Source organism: Schistocerca cancellata, chromosome 3 (genome assembly GCF_023864275.1).
Source record: "Schistocerca cancellata isolate TAMUIC-IGC-003103 chromosome 3, iqSchCanc2.1, whole genome shotgun sequence".
NCBI classification, from domain to species: Eukaryota; Metazoa; Arthropoda; class Insecta; order Orthoptera; family Acrididae; genus Schistocerca; species Schistocerca cancellata.
The window spans coordinates 831,364,142-831,381,065 of NC_064628.1; positions in this window are offsets into that span (position 1 = coordinate 831,364,142).

Genomic DNA, 16,924 nt, shown 5'->3' on the forward strand with positions numbered 1-16,924 from the left:
TAGTGACCTACACCTGTCATGCCTGTCTCAAACTACAAGGCAGACAGAACATTGCAGTTATACAATTGCCTAAATTATATCACATGATAGCTTTCAGAAAATATTTGTGTAAGGACTTTTCTGTGTACGGAGAAGCAAAGTACATGTATGGCAGACAATTACGTGCATTTGCTATGCAATTTCCATCACCACTGGAAGAGAATAATGTCACTGGCTACCTGCCTCTGATTAGATTATTTCAAGAAAATAAAATAGAAGGGCAGAAATGGCGTAGCTTAAGACAAAGCTGAGAAACGTGAATGGACAAGCTCCTATGTTAGTAAAATACTGAATTGAGTCTGTGGACCACAATTCGTTTTATAGCTCTCTAGAGCAATCACAGAAGTTGTAAGAAAAACATTGGAACAAAAAGTTAGCTCTGAAAGAACTATGAGTAACAGAAGAAATACTTCAGTTGATCGACTAAAAAAGGAAGCACTAAAACGTTCACAGAAATTTAGGAATACAGAAATACAAGTCGCTGAGGAATGAAGTATGCAGGAAGTGCAGGGATGTTAAAACTAAATGGCTGCACGAAAAATGTGAAGAAATCAAAAGAGAAATGACTATCGAAGGACTGACTAAGCATATAAAAATGGTTCAAATGGCTCTGAGCACTATGGGACTTAACTGCTACGGTCATCAGTCCCCTAGAACTTAGAACTACTTAAACCTAACTAACCTAAGGACAGCACACAACACCCAGCCATCACGAGGCAGAGAAAGTCCCTGACCCCGCCGGGAATCGAACCCAGGAACCCGGGCGTGGGAAGCGAGAACGCTACCGCACGACCACGAGATGCGGGCTCTAAGCATATAGGAAAGTCAAAACAACCCTCGGTGAAATTAAAAGAAATGGTGGTAACATTAAGAGTGCAGCGGCAATTCTACTGTTAAATGCAGAGGAGAGAGTGGGTAGGTGGGACGAGTACATTGAAGGCATCTATGAGGGGGAAGAATTGTCTAATGTGACAGAAGAACAAACAGGAGTCGATTTAGGGGATCCAGTATTAGAATCAGAATTTAAGAGAGCTTTGGAGGCTTTAAGACCAAAAAGGCAGAAGGGATAGATAACATTCCATCAGAATTTCTAACATCATTGGGGGAAGTGGCAACAAACTGACCATTCAAGTTGGTGTGTACAGTGTATGAGTCTACCGGCATACCAACTGACTTTCGAAAAAAATATCATCCACACAATTCCGAAGACTGCAAGAGCTGACAAGTGCGAGAATTATCGCGCAATCAGGTTAACAGCTCATGTATCCAAGTTGCTTACAAGAATAATATACAGAACAACGCAAAAGAAAATTAAGGATGTGTTAGACGACGATCACTTTGGCTTTGGAAGAGATAAAGGCACCATAGAGGCAATTCTGACGTTGCGGCTGGTAATCGAAGCAAGACTAAAGAAAAATCAAGAGACGTTCATAGGATTCGTCGACCTGAAAAAGGCTTTCGACAATGTAAAATGGTGCAAGATGGTCGAAAATCTGAGAAAAATAGGGGTGAGAAATAGCGAGAGACGGATAATATACAACATATGCAAGAGCCAATAGGGAATAATAAGAGTGGACGACCAAGAACAAAGTGCTCGGATTAAAAAGGGTGTAAGACAGGCATGTAGTCTTTCGCCCCTACTGTTCAATCTGTACATCGAAGAAGTAATTATGGAAATAAAAGAAAGATTCAAGAGTGAAATGAAAATTCAAGGTGAAAGGGTGTCAATGATACGATTTGCTTATGACAGTCCTATCCTAAGTGAAGAAGAATTACATAATCTGATGAATGGAATGAACACTCTAATGAGTACGGAATATGGATTGAGAGCAAATCGAAAAAAGACGAAGTAATGAGAAGTAGCAGAAACGAGAAGATCAGGATTGATGGTCAGAAATAGCTGAAGGAATTCTACTACAGAGGCAGCAAAATAACCAATGACGCCGAGAGCAAGGAGGACATCAAAAGCAGACTAGCATTGGCAAAAAGGACATTCTTGGCCAAGAGAAGTCTACTAGTATGAAACATAATCCTTAATTTGAGGAATAAATTTCTGAGAATGTATATTTGGAGCGCAGCTTTGTATGGCAGTGAAACATGGACTGTGGGAAAACCGGGAAAGAAGAGAGTCAAAGCATTTGAGATGTGGTGCTACAGAAGAATGTTGAAAATTACGTGGACTAATAAGGCAAGAAATGAGGATGTTCCACGCAGAATCGGAGAGGAAAGGAATACATGGGAAAAAACTCATAAGGAGAAGGGACAGGATGATAGGACATCTCTTAAGACATCATGGAATGACTTCCATGATACTAGAGGGAGCTGTAGAAGGCAAAAACTGTAGAGGAAGACAGATATTGGAATACAACCAGCAAATAACTGAGATCATAGGTTGCAAGTGCTGCTCTGAGATGAAGAGGTTGGCAGAAGTGAGGAATTTGTGGCCGGCTGCATCAAACCAGTCAGAAGACTGATGACTAAAATAACGAGAAAAGAACCAGAATATTTCCTATAAATTAAATAGAAAATGGAGAGAGGAGGGGAAAGGTGAAGTCTATGGGCTTGGATTAGGAAGGGGTGTGCCTTAGGAGAGGGGTGAAGAGTGGTGATATCATGTGCTTGCCCCTGCCCCTGCATGTAGGCAGCACGCGATCAAAGCTCAAATTCGATCCAGAATGCTTGTTGCTCTCATCCCATTGACGATAATTGTTGTCGTACTCTAGATGTTATCATCTGTGGTTTTAATTTTGGAACTTCCTTGGCATGGATTATTGTTAAGAGGTGTGCAGGCGTGTACAGGCATGGATTTTCTCGACCGTTGGCGTTTTCATTAGAACATTTCCATGTTTCGGCCACTGTTGCAAATGGCCGAAATCAGGCTAATGAAATTATCACTTGGCCACCCTCGTATTCAGATATTTTACGTAATTTCACCCCACTCGGAGAGTCACTTTGTCACGAACATCATGAACTCCATTTGAACTGAATGGCAGGAGTAGGGAGGCGTGGACTGACATCCTTTATTGATAGTAGTTAGCAGCCTTTTATATTTTAATTCCTTCTTAACTTTCTGTGTATACAGGTTAGATGAGTGCGAGTGTTAACTTTCCCGGCTATTGTCAGTTTTTTTTTTAATTAACCAGACGAGCTGTGAATATCAGATGAGAACCATACCACCTCACTGGTAGTGTGAAGAATCATTCGTGAGCAGTCGGCAAAATAGTGTGGTTATTAAATACCCTTCACATTATATCAAGTGGATGGTGTGTGATGCAGTTCCATCATATACATATAACATATCTTACTTCTTCACAAATGACAATGTGGATCATTTCCAATTTGTATATTGAGAGGTCACATAATTTTGTCGGGTCGGTATTGGGCAGAACCCCACAACTTCATGACACCTAGCTTTAACACGAAGGCCCTACTAGTGTTGATAGATCGCGAAATCGTCCGATATTTAGGAATATCATAACTCGTCCTACGTAAGCCTTCACAGAACGCCAAATGTCCCGATTTTTAGGGACTCCTAACAATTCGATAAGCACATGCACGAGTAGTGCTTTGTTGTTTTCCCGCTTGCAGCACCACATACGTCACATATACAATAAGGCAACTCCATAGCGTAAGATGTTTTTTGTTCTGCAGTTTATTAAGAGTAAATCTGTAATTGCAATTCAACATGGTTTTCGTTTAAAGTTTAACTGTAAGCCCCCTGCCCCATGTAGCAAAAACATCTTCAAATGTATAGTCAGTTCGGAACACCCCGCCCGATGTATGTGTGAATGGAAAAGCATGGGACGACCAAATACGTCTGAAGAGGATGTTGACTATATCAAAGCATCTTCAATTCATAGTCCTAAGACGTCTGTTCGTATGCAAGTCATGAACTTCAGCTGCCGAAGACGACAGTATCGAAGGTTTTAAGAAAACAAGCCGGCCGCTGTGACCGAGCTGTTCTAGGCGCTTCAGTCCGGAACCGCACGACTACTACGGTCGCAGGTTCGAATCCTGCCTCGGGCATGGATATGTGTGATGTCCTTACGTTAGTTAGGTTTAATTAGTTCTAAGTTCTAGCGGACTGATGACCTCAGCTGTTAAGTCCCATAGTGCTCAGAGTTATTTGAACATTTTAAGAAAACATTTACACATGCCATACCGGTAACATTTGGTACAAGCTTTAAATGCAGATGCCTATTGTGTACGTTATAACTTCGCAAGTGAAGTGTTCCAGCGGGAAGATGACTTTCCTCATCACGTGGCGGTCAGTGATGAGGTAACTTTTGATCTAAGTGGGAAGGTGAATACATGCAATGTTCGTTCCTGGAGGTCAGAACATCCTCATGAACTTGTACAATATCAAAAAATTAACGCCTAAATTAAAAGTTTTCTGTTCTGCGTCCCAACGTTGTACAGACCATTTCTTTTCACTGAAGATACCGTAACAGGGGCGGATTATCTGGATATGTTGCAAGAATGGCGCTTTCTCCAATTAGAAAGTGAACCTGAAAACTGTCTTGGCAACAGGATGAAGTCGCTCCCCATTGGCATCTCTTTGTACCCGACCATTAGATTGCTGATAATGGTCAAAACAACAGAGCTGTATTCCTCTGTCCTCCACGTCCTCCTGATTTCACGCCTTGCGGCTTCAGTTTTCCTTTCTGGCTTTATAAAAGATCGTGTCTCTGTTCAACCGCAACCTAATCATTTGCCAAAGCTGAGACACAGAAATGAAGAGGCTGTTTCTCCCATTACACCAGGCTCGTTAACCAAACTGTGGGAAGAATTGGGATTTAGGTTGTATGTGTGCCATACAACTGAAGGTGCACATACTGAACATTTGTAAGAAAAACTAGGTTAGTTTAGCTTGAATTTGATGTATGATTTGTTGTAAACAGTCTAAATACTGTTATGATATAACTGTTTTGATATAACTCCGAATCTGTGACATTCTCTTATGGGCACCCTCATGATAAGGACATATCTATTGATTGAAAATTTACGAGCTCCTTTATTTTTTATATTTTTTACGTCCCGACTATTATGTTCTTGTCCCTAAATCGCGATTTTGTGCAAATTGCATCTGGCAACACTAGATAAGACTCCACACTTCGGGGCGATCAATTACAGTTCTGCAAATATTGTTGACAAACCATGCCTTCTCCAGACCAGGTGGCTTTCTCTGGCCTCCTATATTACCAGAGTCTGTCTTACGGAGCAACGTTAGAAATAGGATCCACAAGACTGGTTCAAGACTTCTGGGAGAACTAAAACAACACATTCGAGAATAAATTCATGGTTACTAGACTGCAATTTCATGAGGATCAGTGGGGAGTTTGAAGGACTGATTGAACTAAAGCAGACTTACAACAGGACGCCATCTAATGGTCATAATTTTCAAATGCTGATAATCTGTGCAGCTGTGACTTAAAATTCAAGTTTCAATGGCAGAACTTTCGTTAATCAAATGTTTTCATCGATTATTTTTTTTAATTTTAATTTTGAAAGACGGTGTTAGAAGGAACTTATCAAGACACCTCTACACCGATCGTTGAGGACGGCTTTCCGAATTCTTTTTTTGAAATAGCTGCTCCAGCGTCCTTACAAGATTGAATACACCCATTCAAGGCAACCCACCAAGGAAACATCCTTGGTAGTAGTGGGTATAGTGGATACGGAATCCATGTCACCCATGTGAAAATTAGGCATGCTGACCCGGCGTTTTGAAGACACCAACACCATAATCACTATGAAAAGCATTTTGTATGCTAGATTCTGATAATTGATAATAGTTTAGTATTTTATCCATCTGTAGCAACTGTATTTCTATTTATTGATACGACCAGCTACCAGCTGCACTAAAGAATTTAATTTCCTTTAGCGGTTTCAGGCACCTAGTATCCTTCTTCAGAAGACGGTACAGAAAAATATACCACAAATAAGTGGAAATTAGTGAAGAATATTAAAATTTGAAAACGAAAAATTTTAAATGTTTCAAAATTGAAAGATAACAAATGGTACATACATTTAATTATCGCATTATTTGGAGTGTCAAGAATATATGGATGCATCATACTGCTGTGGTGCTAAAAAAATACAAGAACAATATATAATATACTGACGAATCCATAAGTTATTGTGTTACATATTGTTTTTCTATTTTCCAGCACCACACCAATACGTTGTGTGCATCTTACTTTCGACGCTCGCAAATAATGCGATAGTTATAAGTATATACCATTTTTTTCTTTAAGTTTTTAAACTTTTCGTTCTTCAGTTTTTATGTTCTTTTCTAACTTCTACTTATTTGTATTCTCAAGAGAGCAATAGGTGTCTGAAACCGCTAAACGAAAAAAAAATCTTTTTGTGCAACTGGTTGCTAAATATTTGCATAAATTTGATGATATTGTAATCTACAACTCCCAAAATTGATATTTCACTCTGCAACAGATTGAACACAGTCATTTACTAATTTATCAGTCGTATTGTGACAGGAGTAATCGAGACAACTATTACCACAAATATGTACATTTCAACTCGGATGCTCACTGTCTCAGTTTCGCATTGGGTTCATGGTTCACGTCCAGGTTAGACATCCAGTCAAAAGCTGCTTCAGACAAATTATTAAGGTCTTCCATTGTCCCTCTGAATACGCTGTCATCCAGCATTCACCAGCGTTGCCGGAGTATATGAAACCCGGCTTGTCGTTCCCAGGGAGTTCTTATTATTTGGCGTTGCTTCGTGGTAGGGCGCTCCTGTCATTCATTGTTCCACGCATCTTGCATGCTGAAGTTACTGTCCTGCAGGCTGACTGCTGGCGCCAAGATGGTTTTCTAGATCTCAGTCTCTGGGGTTCTGACAATGGAGTTCTGAATGAACTGGTAATTCTTAGTTTTGTTCTTTTCCACGTGTTTAGCAATGACTGTGATCTTCTTATGGATGGGAACACGGTTATGAAACTTCATGTTAGATTGAAACCACGTGTAAGTCTGGGATTCGAAATAGGATCCTTGCTTTTTCCAGACAATGCCGCCACTTGCTGGGCTATCCGGACACCCCTTATGGTCAGCCTCATTGTTTCAGTCTGACAGAGCCCATTTTTACGTTTCATACCCCACCCTGGGTGTCCTGGATATCTCACTGGACTAACAACCTGATACAATAGATTATGAGAAACGTCTTATTTTCTGCCTTTGCTCGAGATTTATTATTTCACCACAGTTAGGTGCGCTCTAGACTAGACACAGACACAGAAGAATCAGGTAGACGATCAAGGGATGCAGAGTAATAATAAAAACACGTTACATTTCATTTACTGCTGAAATAAGGTGCTCACAACTATCGTCAGGAGCATTTATGCTCGTATAGCGTAACGCACAGCGTGCTAGGTTGCGCGTCGGAAAAGTGAGTCGGATCCCATTCGAATCCGTGCGGCTGACTGACGATCGATTGTTGGTACACCTGCAAACCAGACAGTAATTTTTAGGCGGTTTCCCACGCTTGTTTAGGCAACTACTGAGCAGAGAATACGACAGACAAGAGGTTAAAATACGATTAGACACAGGACAAAGTTCCCATGTTTCACAGACGGCACACACGACATCCCTCCTTTAGGTTACCTTGACAACTACTGTGCCAGGAAGGACATCCGGCCACGAAGTTAAATAAATAATAAAATTATAAACAGCCGACCAGTTGCAATGGATAAAGAATTCTTTACCTAGGTTTCAACAAATTTAAATTTGTCTTATTCAGAAGGTGGCAATTTTACATTAGTAAGGACTAATTACCATCGCCGTTTTAACAAATGTCGGCATAGATTCGTTTGTCAAAATTAAAATATAGCCCTAGAAATAGGGTTTGTCACGTAAATATAAATTAGTGCATGGATCTTGCAGAGCTCACAACCGACGTGGAACCGTTGCTGTTGTGCAGCTATGTTTAATATACTTAAATAAATAACATAAAATCCTGAAAAGCGGACCCCGTACTAGACGGGATAAACGCTGGGGGAAGAAAAGGAAGAAGTATCGTAAGAAACCATCAGTAAGATGCAAAATTATGTATTTACGACTGACCACATTAATGCTACAGCACACACCAGACAAAAATTCGGCAGCCGCAAAGATAATGGTCCGTCATTTAGACCCAGTCCCAAATTCCATGCGACGGTCTGCTATAAATACCGGTATATCCGGACTATACCGCCTGCAGCACGGCGTTAGTTCGCAAACTTTGAGGTTGTCTTCGACCTGTAGCCTCGTCCTCACGACATTATTGTCTGTTCTCTTTGGTGGGCTGTCTGAATCACTATCAATCCCTGACACAAGATTTTGGTCACAGCCTAAGGGGTACTCCCAGAATGAAATCGTCCACTCTGCAGTAGGGCGTACACTACTACGAAATTTTCTTAGTCGAGGTCCAGTGATCGAATCACTATCCGCCACGCAGTTTTTAACTGCTGGGCTGCTTTCTTCACAACTTTTATTTCGTCTAATCAAAGACAATTTCTTCCAATTTAATGGATTATTTGGATGTGTGCTTACTGTAGTCATGCGTAAAACATATTCTTCAGAAACCAATGAGAGAAACGAGCAAAAAACTACCAAAGTGTCCCTTTCACCTTTTCATATTTCAACTAATGAGCAGTTAAACATGTAGCAATTAGCCCGTTTGTTCCTCCGTTCCTTTTCCTTTAAAGCGGGGGAACTGCGAGGAAGGCAAACAAGAGGAAAGTCATAAACGGCATTATAGCCAAATCCATTAGAAACCCGCTTTATGTTCGTGGAATGAATAATACCTCAGGGGGCGACTTGGCGCGTAAAGCGAGTTCGTTCACGCCCAACTTGCGATCGCGAGCACTTCATTTTATGTAAGGCGCCGCGCGTATCAGATGCGGCAAACTAGCGCTGTAGTAAGAGGATGTAAGGACAGGGTGTTGGCGAAGGAGAACGTTGTAGGCTCGAGGACTGGAGCGGGTAGGGAAAAAAAAAATCACCTCCAGCGCGCAAGTCGCCGGCAACTTATGGGAGCGTGCGCCTTGTGGAGGAGCTAAAGTCGCTACTTCATTAGGCTAAGTGGCTGCTGCATATTTGATGGCGGCGGGCGGCGTTGCTTGCCTACAGCAGCTTTCTGCCGTCGTTGTCTGTCGTCCAAGGGATCTAGGCTCTGCGGGGAAGGGGAAGGGGGCTATATACGTGAACTGCGACGCACTCGCACTTCGCTCCGGACTGTTGACAACACCTTGGCAATCGCGCTTGGCTGTAAATTTCACCGCTATCACACTTAACCCAGCTCACAGTTTTGGTTCAAATGGCTCTAAGCACTATGGAACTTATCTGAGGTCATCAGTCCACTAGACTTAGAAACACTTACACCTAACTAACCTATGGACATCACACACATCCATGCCCGAGGCAGGATTCGAACCTGCGACCGTAGCAGCAGCGCGGTTCCGGACTGAAGCGCCTAGAACCGCTCGGCCACAGCGGTCGGCACTCTTTTGTTACTTCACCAAAAGTGATAAATATTTTTACATACACTATCTGATCAATGTAATGCGGAATTGACCACTAGGTGTCACGAGAGGCGGACTCGCCAGTATAAAAAGAGGCAGGGAGTATTGTGTCGTCAGTAGAGTAGTAGAGTAGCAGTAACAGCAGGAGAGCTCAGTGACTTCGAATGTAGACTAGTCTTTGGATGTCATCTGAGTAACAAATTCATCTGCGACGTTTCGGCCCTTCTAAAGCTTCCCACACACAAGCCATATCGTCAGGAGTGCTCCACAGGAGTGTGATAACACCGCTATTATTTTCTGTATGCACAGACGGACAGAATGGGCAGAAATCTGCGGTTGTTCGATGATTATGCTGTTGTGTACGCGAAGTTGACGAATTTGAGTGGCTGTAGGAAGATAAAAATAACTTAGATAAATGTTCTAGTTGGGGTAATGAATGGTGAAACGTCCCCTTAGAAAAATTTATACACGACTGTGCTTAAACTGACACACCATATTTTTAGCGCAACGCAATCTGACTTTCAAAAATCCCTACAAAAGAATGGCCCTGACTAACATTAACCTATACCTTTCACATATCACTTACCTCACCAAAAATCTTCGTTCCTCGAACTACTGCAATACAGCGAGCGCCACTACTGCCAGCTAAATAAAAGATTCAAACTACTGAAGGCACTAACTACTGATAGGCATAGTTAGCAAATGAAAGATTTTAATAGAGGACAAACAATGTATTTACCTTAATAATCATAATATATACAGCAGTTCATGACATCCATTCTGTACTCAAAAATCCGCCATCTCTCTCCCCACATCCACCACTGCTGGCGGCTCACCTCCAACTGCGCAACGCTACGCGCTGTTCACATCCAGCTGCCCAACACTACAATGGCAGACAACAATGCAAACTAGCCACAGACTGCACACAGCACAGCCAGTGATTTTCATATAGAGCGCTACGTAACGTTGCCAATACGAAAACATAAACAGCCTACTTACATAAAGAAAACATAAAATGGCAGCTAGCTCTACATGTTGAAAAATGTAAGTTAATGCAAGTAGGGAAAACGGACCCGCAATGTTCGGATACAGCATTAGTAGTCTGCTGCTTGAAACAGTCAGGTCATTTAAATATCCGGGCGTAACGTTGTACAGTGACATGAAATGGAACGAGCACGTGAGGGCTGTGGTAGGGAATGCGAATGGTCGACTTCGGTTTATTGAGAGAATTTGGGAAAGTGTGGTTCACCTGTGAAGGAGACCACTTGCAGGACGCTAATGTGTCTTATTCTTCAGTACTGCTCGAATGTTTGGGAGCCGCAGCAGGTCGGAGTGAAGGAAGACACCGAAGCAATTAAGATTTGTTACCGGTAGGTTCGAACAGCACGTACGTGTTACGGAGATGATTCAGGAACTCAAATGGAATTCCCCGGGCGGAAGGCGACGCTCTTTTCGAGAAGCACTATTGAGAAAATTTAGACGATTGGAATTTGAACCTGACTGCTGAACGGTTCTGCTGTCGCCAACATACATTTCGCGTAAGGGCCACGAAGGTACAATAAGAGAAATTAGAGCTCATACAGGGGCGTATAGACTGTTCTTTTTCTCTCTATTTGCGAGTGGAACAGGAAGGGAAATGATTAACAATGGTACAGAGTACCTTTCGCCACGCACTTTTCCGTGGCTTCCGGGGTATGTATATAGATGTAGATGTAGAAAGTTGGTTGAAATGCCTGGGATAGCGGGACCGAGAGGATTAGGTTGCTGTCAGTTGCACTCAACATACAAATGTTATTTATCAACACACAATATTACAACAAGGATGCAAAACACTAAAAACTTTAATCGACCTCCTTTGATTAACTTTAGATCGGTTGAAGGCCACACCCAAAATTCAAGACACAAGGCCTAAGCAAGAAATTGAAATACAAGGTTCTTCTGGAGATTTCACACAAAAATATTTTCTAAATCTTCAATCTAAACAGGCTAAAGGTCTTAGCAATTTAATTTTAATGGAACTTGACTGGAGGCCACATATTAAGCAATAAGAAGAATTTCAGTCAAAAGGCAGAAGGCCTTATCTTAAAACATTTCATGCAAAATTCGGCTGATGGCCCCATACAAAAGCATAACAATCTTATGCCTTAAGGACAAGACAAGAACATTAATTTAAGAGATATTAAAACTCAGGTGAAGGCCGCACATCAGCAAATAATTTAACGGCTTAAGACCTAGAAAGAAGAGTTTCAATTTTGAAAGGCAGAAGGCCGTATCTTAAAACATTTCATATAAAATTCTGCTGAAGGCCCCTATAAAGAATAACAATCTCATGCCTTAAGGGAAAGACAAGGACATTAATTTAAGAGATATTAATACTTGGCTGAAGGCCACATATCAACAAAATATGTTTAATTGCTTAAAGTCTAGAAAAAGAGTTTCAATTTATCTTTATCTTAAAACATCTCATGTAAAATTCGGCTGAAGGCCCCATATAAAAGAATAATAATCTCTTGTCTTAAGGACAAGACAAGAACGTTAATTTAAGAGATACTGATACTCGGCTGAAGGCGACACATCAACCAAATAACTGAAACCCAAACAGAAAAATTACTATGTAACACACAAGGATCGGCGCTCAGAAGTCTCCAAGGGTCGGCTTGGGATTGTAACACTAACGCCCGTTTGAGTGAGGCAGGCAGCCTGTCCAACGACTTCTTAATTTGAAGGCAACCCAACCAACAGACAGCCGACCAATCAATCAACAAAATCAGTTTCTGCAACGAATTGACGCATGGTGCAGGGAATGGCAATTGAATCTCAAAGTAGACAAGTGTAATGTGCTGTGAATACATCGAAAGAAAGATCATTTATCGTTTAGCTACAATATAGCACGTCAGCAACTGGGAGCAGTTAATTCCATAAATTATCTGGGCGTAGGCATTAGGAGTGATTTAAAATGGAATGATCATATAAAGTAGATCGTCGGTAAAGCAGATGCCAGACTGAGATTCATTCGAAGAATCCTAAGGAAATGTAATCCGAAAACAAAGGAAGTAGGTTACAGTACACTTGTTCGCGCACTGCTTGCATATTGCTCACCAGTGTGGGTCCGTACCAGATAGAGTTGATAGAAGATATAGAGAAGATCCAACGGAGAGCAGCACGCTTCGTTACAGGATCATTTAGTACTCGCGAAAGCGTTACGGAGATGATAGATAATCTCCAGTGGAAGACTCTGCAGGAGAGACGCTCAGTAGCTCGGTACAGGCTTTTGTTGAAGTTTCGAGAACATACACTCCTGGAAATGGAAAAAAGAACACATTGACACCGGTGTGTCAGACCCACCATACTTGCTCCGGACACTGCGAGAGGGCTGTACAAGCAATGATCACACGCACGGCACAGCGGACACACCAGGAACCGCGGTGTTGGCCGTCGAATGGCGCTAGCTGCGCAGCATTTGTGCACCGCCGCCGTCAGTGTCAGCCAGTTTGCCATGGCATACGGAGCTCCATCGCAGTCTTTAACACTGGTAGCATGCCGCGACAGCGTGGACGTGAACCATATGTGCAGTTGACGGACTTTGAGCGAGGGCGTATAGTGGGCATGCGGGAGGCCGGGTGGACGTACCGCCGAATTGCTCAACACGTGGGGCGTGAGGTCTCCACAGTACACCGATGTTGTCGCCAGTGGTCGGCGGAAGGTGCACGTGCCCGTCGACCTGGGACCGGACCGCAGCGACGCACGGATGCACGCCAAGACCGTAGGATCCTACACAGTGCCGTAGGGGACCGCACCGCCACTTCCCAGCAAATTAGGGACACTGTTGCTCCTGGGGTATCGGCGAGGACCATTCGCAACCGTCTCCATGAAGCTGGGCTACGGTCCCGCACACCGTTAGGCCGTCTTCCGCTCACGCCCCAACATCGTGCAGCCCGCCTCCAGTGGTGTCGCGACAGGCGTGAATGGAGGGACGAATGGAGACGTGTCGTCTTCAGCGATGAGAGTCGCTTCTGCCTTGGTGCCAATGATGGTCGTATGCGTGTTTGGCGCCGTGCAGGTGAGCGCCACAATCAGGACTGCATACGACCGAGGCACACAGGGCCAACACCCGGCATCATGGTGTGGGGAGCGATCTCCTACACTGGCCGTACACCACTGGTGATCGTCGAGGGGACACTGAATAGTGCACGGTACATCCAAACCGTCATCGAACCCATCGTTCTACCATTCCTAGACCGGCAAGGGAACTTGCTGTTCCAACAGGACAATGCACGTCCGCATGTATCCCGTGCCACCCAACGTGCTCTAGAAGGTGTAAGTCAACTACCCTGGCCAGCAAGATATCCGGATCTGTCCCCCATTGAGCATGTTTGGGACTGGATGAAGCGTCGTCTCACGCGGTCTGCACGTCCAGCACGAACGCTGGTCCAACTGAGGCGCCAGGTGGAAATGGCATGGCAAGCCGTTCCACAGGACTACATCCAGCATCTCTACGATCGTCTCCATGGGAGAATAGCAGCCTGCATTGCTGCGAAAGGTGGATATACACTGTACTAGTGCCGACATTGTGCATGCTCTGTTGCCTGTGTCTATGTGCCTGTGGTTCTGTCAGTGTGATCATGTGATGTATCTGACCCCAGGAATGTGTCAATAAAGTTTCCCCTTCCTGGGACAATGAATTCACGGTGTTCTTATTTCAATTTCCAGGAGTGTATCTTCACCGAGGAGTCAAGCAGTATATTGCTCCCTTCTACGTATGTCTCGCGAAGAGACCATGAGGATAAAATCAGAGAGATTAGAGCCCACACAGAGGCGTACCGACAATCTTTCTTTCCACGAAAAATACGAGACTGGAATAGGAGGGAGAATCGATAGAGGTACTCGAAGTACCCTCCGCCATACACCGTCAGGTGGCTTGCGGAGTATGGATGTAGATGTAGATGTAGATCAGTTCCACTCCACGCAACCAGCAAAACGACCACAAGATTTCAATACAACGACACACAGAATATTGGCGCCTACGACGACCAACAACACCTCAGCTGTCGAACTACACGCCGCACTGGACAGCAACAACACAAGAGGAAAATGCACTGCCTAAATCTGCGTCAAGGACCAGGGCAGGTAACCGGAACGTCAGTGGCCACAAGGCAGAAGATACCGCTGGTCAACTTCAATAACAGGGAATAAATTAAGTTAAACTCTACAGGAAGACGGCTGGAATCTTAGCTGACTTGAATATACACACGTTGTTGCTCGTGGGAATGTCCCAAAAGCGACAACCAGAATCAAACGAGAAAGTGTAAACAGTTGAGGCTAGATAGTAGTTTAAGTGAGGACTCAAATTTCATGTCCAAGATCGATGGACAACGAACTTCGTAGCACTCACAAGCAGCACCTCACACTCCAACTGCGCGTGCATACTGCCAGCGGCCCCAGCCAGAGGCCGCGAAACGGTGATTTCCTTGCTGCTCCACGCTAACCGACCGACTGCCCAGGACCTGAAACGGTCAAAGGACCAAATACACGTCGGCCTATGAGACGACCGACCGAACGACCAAGCAATGGTCCTCCCGCTCCAATCTCCCTCCGTTGGACAGTACATGTGTGTCGCCAGCGGTTGGTGAGCACTGGCTGTCCGCGCCTCACCGGCGCTCCGTCCCCGACTTCACTGCTGCTGCATCCCGACTGCACTGCTGGTCCATCTCCAACTGACTGGCAGATACACGACGATCCGGAAATACTATCAGTTGCTCCAGAGATGGTACGACAGTGCTTACTTACGACAGTGGTACTTACCGATACATGCTGCTTCTGCCGCTCACGGGCAAGTAAGGCAGGAAGTGTCAGATAGACCATCAGCAAGAGCGCGTACTGCTAGTTCCTGCTACTAGTAAGGCGAGTACACCGTTCGCTTATTACATATTTTTACGAGCTTCAAACAGGAGCAACTTATTTTCAGTTATCTGTGTAGTTAATAGTTTATTTTTGTAATTTCTTGCGTGTTCAAGTGCTTACTAGGCACAACCTTATATTTCAATAACAGTGTAGTGTACAGTACGGCCGTTGCTATTGACCGTTGTATCGACTCTCGTATCGTACAGGCATTTGTTTGTTTGGTTAGAACAGCTCAGTGTCAGTTAAACTGTCAGTGAGAGAGAGAGAGAGCACTTTGATTTCCCGCTGCTAATAAGGCGAGTGCACCGTTCGTTTGTTGGATATTTTTACGAGCTTAAAACAGGAGCGACTGCAGTAATGGATAGGAACTGTGATTATTGTGCACAGATGCGAGCTGAGCTGGCGACTCTTCGCTCACAGCTCCAGGCTGCTTTGGCTTCCGACACACAGCTTGAGGCTGCTGCCAAGGGGCGTCACTGCGGGGGATCGGATGGGGGGATTCGAGGGACATCGAGCACTTCCCATGTTTCCTCTGATCAGCCCACTACTGTGATCGCCTGCACTGAGGTTGACCCCTCACCCGTGGTCGAGTGGGAGATCATTCCAAAGTCTGGCAGGCAGCGAAAAACATTCCGAGGGACCGATCTTAGGGCCTCCCCGGTTCGTTTGACGCACAGGTTTCGGGCCTTATCTGTGACTGACGATGTCTCTGAGCTGGATGCAATCGTCCACCCTGTCCCAGAGGAAGCTTCCCGGCCTGCAAGGTCTGGGCATTCAAAGAGGGTGGGTTTGCTGGTAGTTGGGGGCTCCAACGTTAGGCACGTAATGGGGCCCCTTAGGAACATGGCTGCCAAGGAGGGGAAGGAAGCCAGTGTGCACTCCGTGTGCATTCCGGGGGGAGTCATTCCAGGTGTGGAAAGGGTGCTTCCGGATGCCATGAAGAGTACATGGTGCAGCCAACTGCAGGTGGTGCCTCACGTCGGTACCAATGACGTATGTCGGTTTGGACCAGAGCAGATTCTGTCTGGTTTCGGGCGGCTAGTGGAAATGGTAAAGACTGTCTTGCTTCCGAGATTAAGGCGGAGCTCACCATCTGCAGCATCGTTGATACAACCGACTGTGGTCCTTTGGTGCAGAACCGAGTGGAGGGTCTGAATAAGAGGCTCAGGCGATTCTGTGACCGTGTAGGCTGGAGATTCCTTGACTTGCGCCATCGGGTGGTGGGTTTCCGGGTTCCGCTTAATAGGTCAGGAGTCCACTACACACAGGAGGCGGCTACACGGGTAGCGGGGGCTGTGTGGAAGGGTCTGAGCGGTTTTTTAGGTTAGAGGGTCTCAGGGAACCACAGAAGGGGCGTCCGTCTAAAAGTGGGCAGGTAAAAGACATTAAGGTAGTTGTAGAAACGATTGGTATTGTAGTTGTAAATTGTCGTAGCTGTGTTGGGAAAGAACCAGAGCTCCAAGC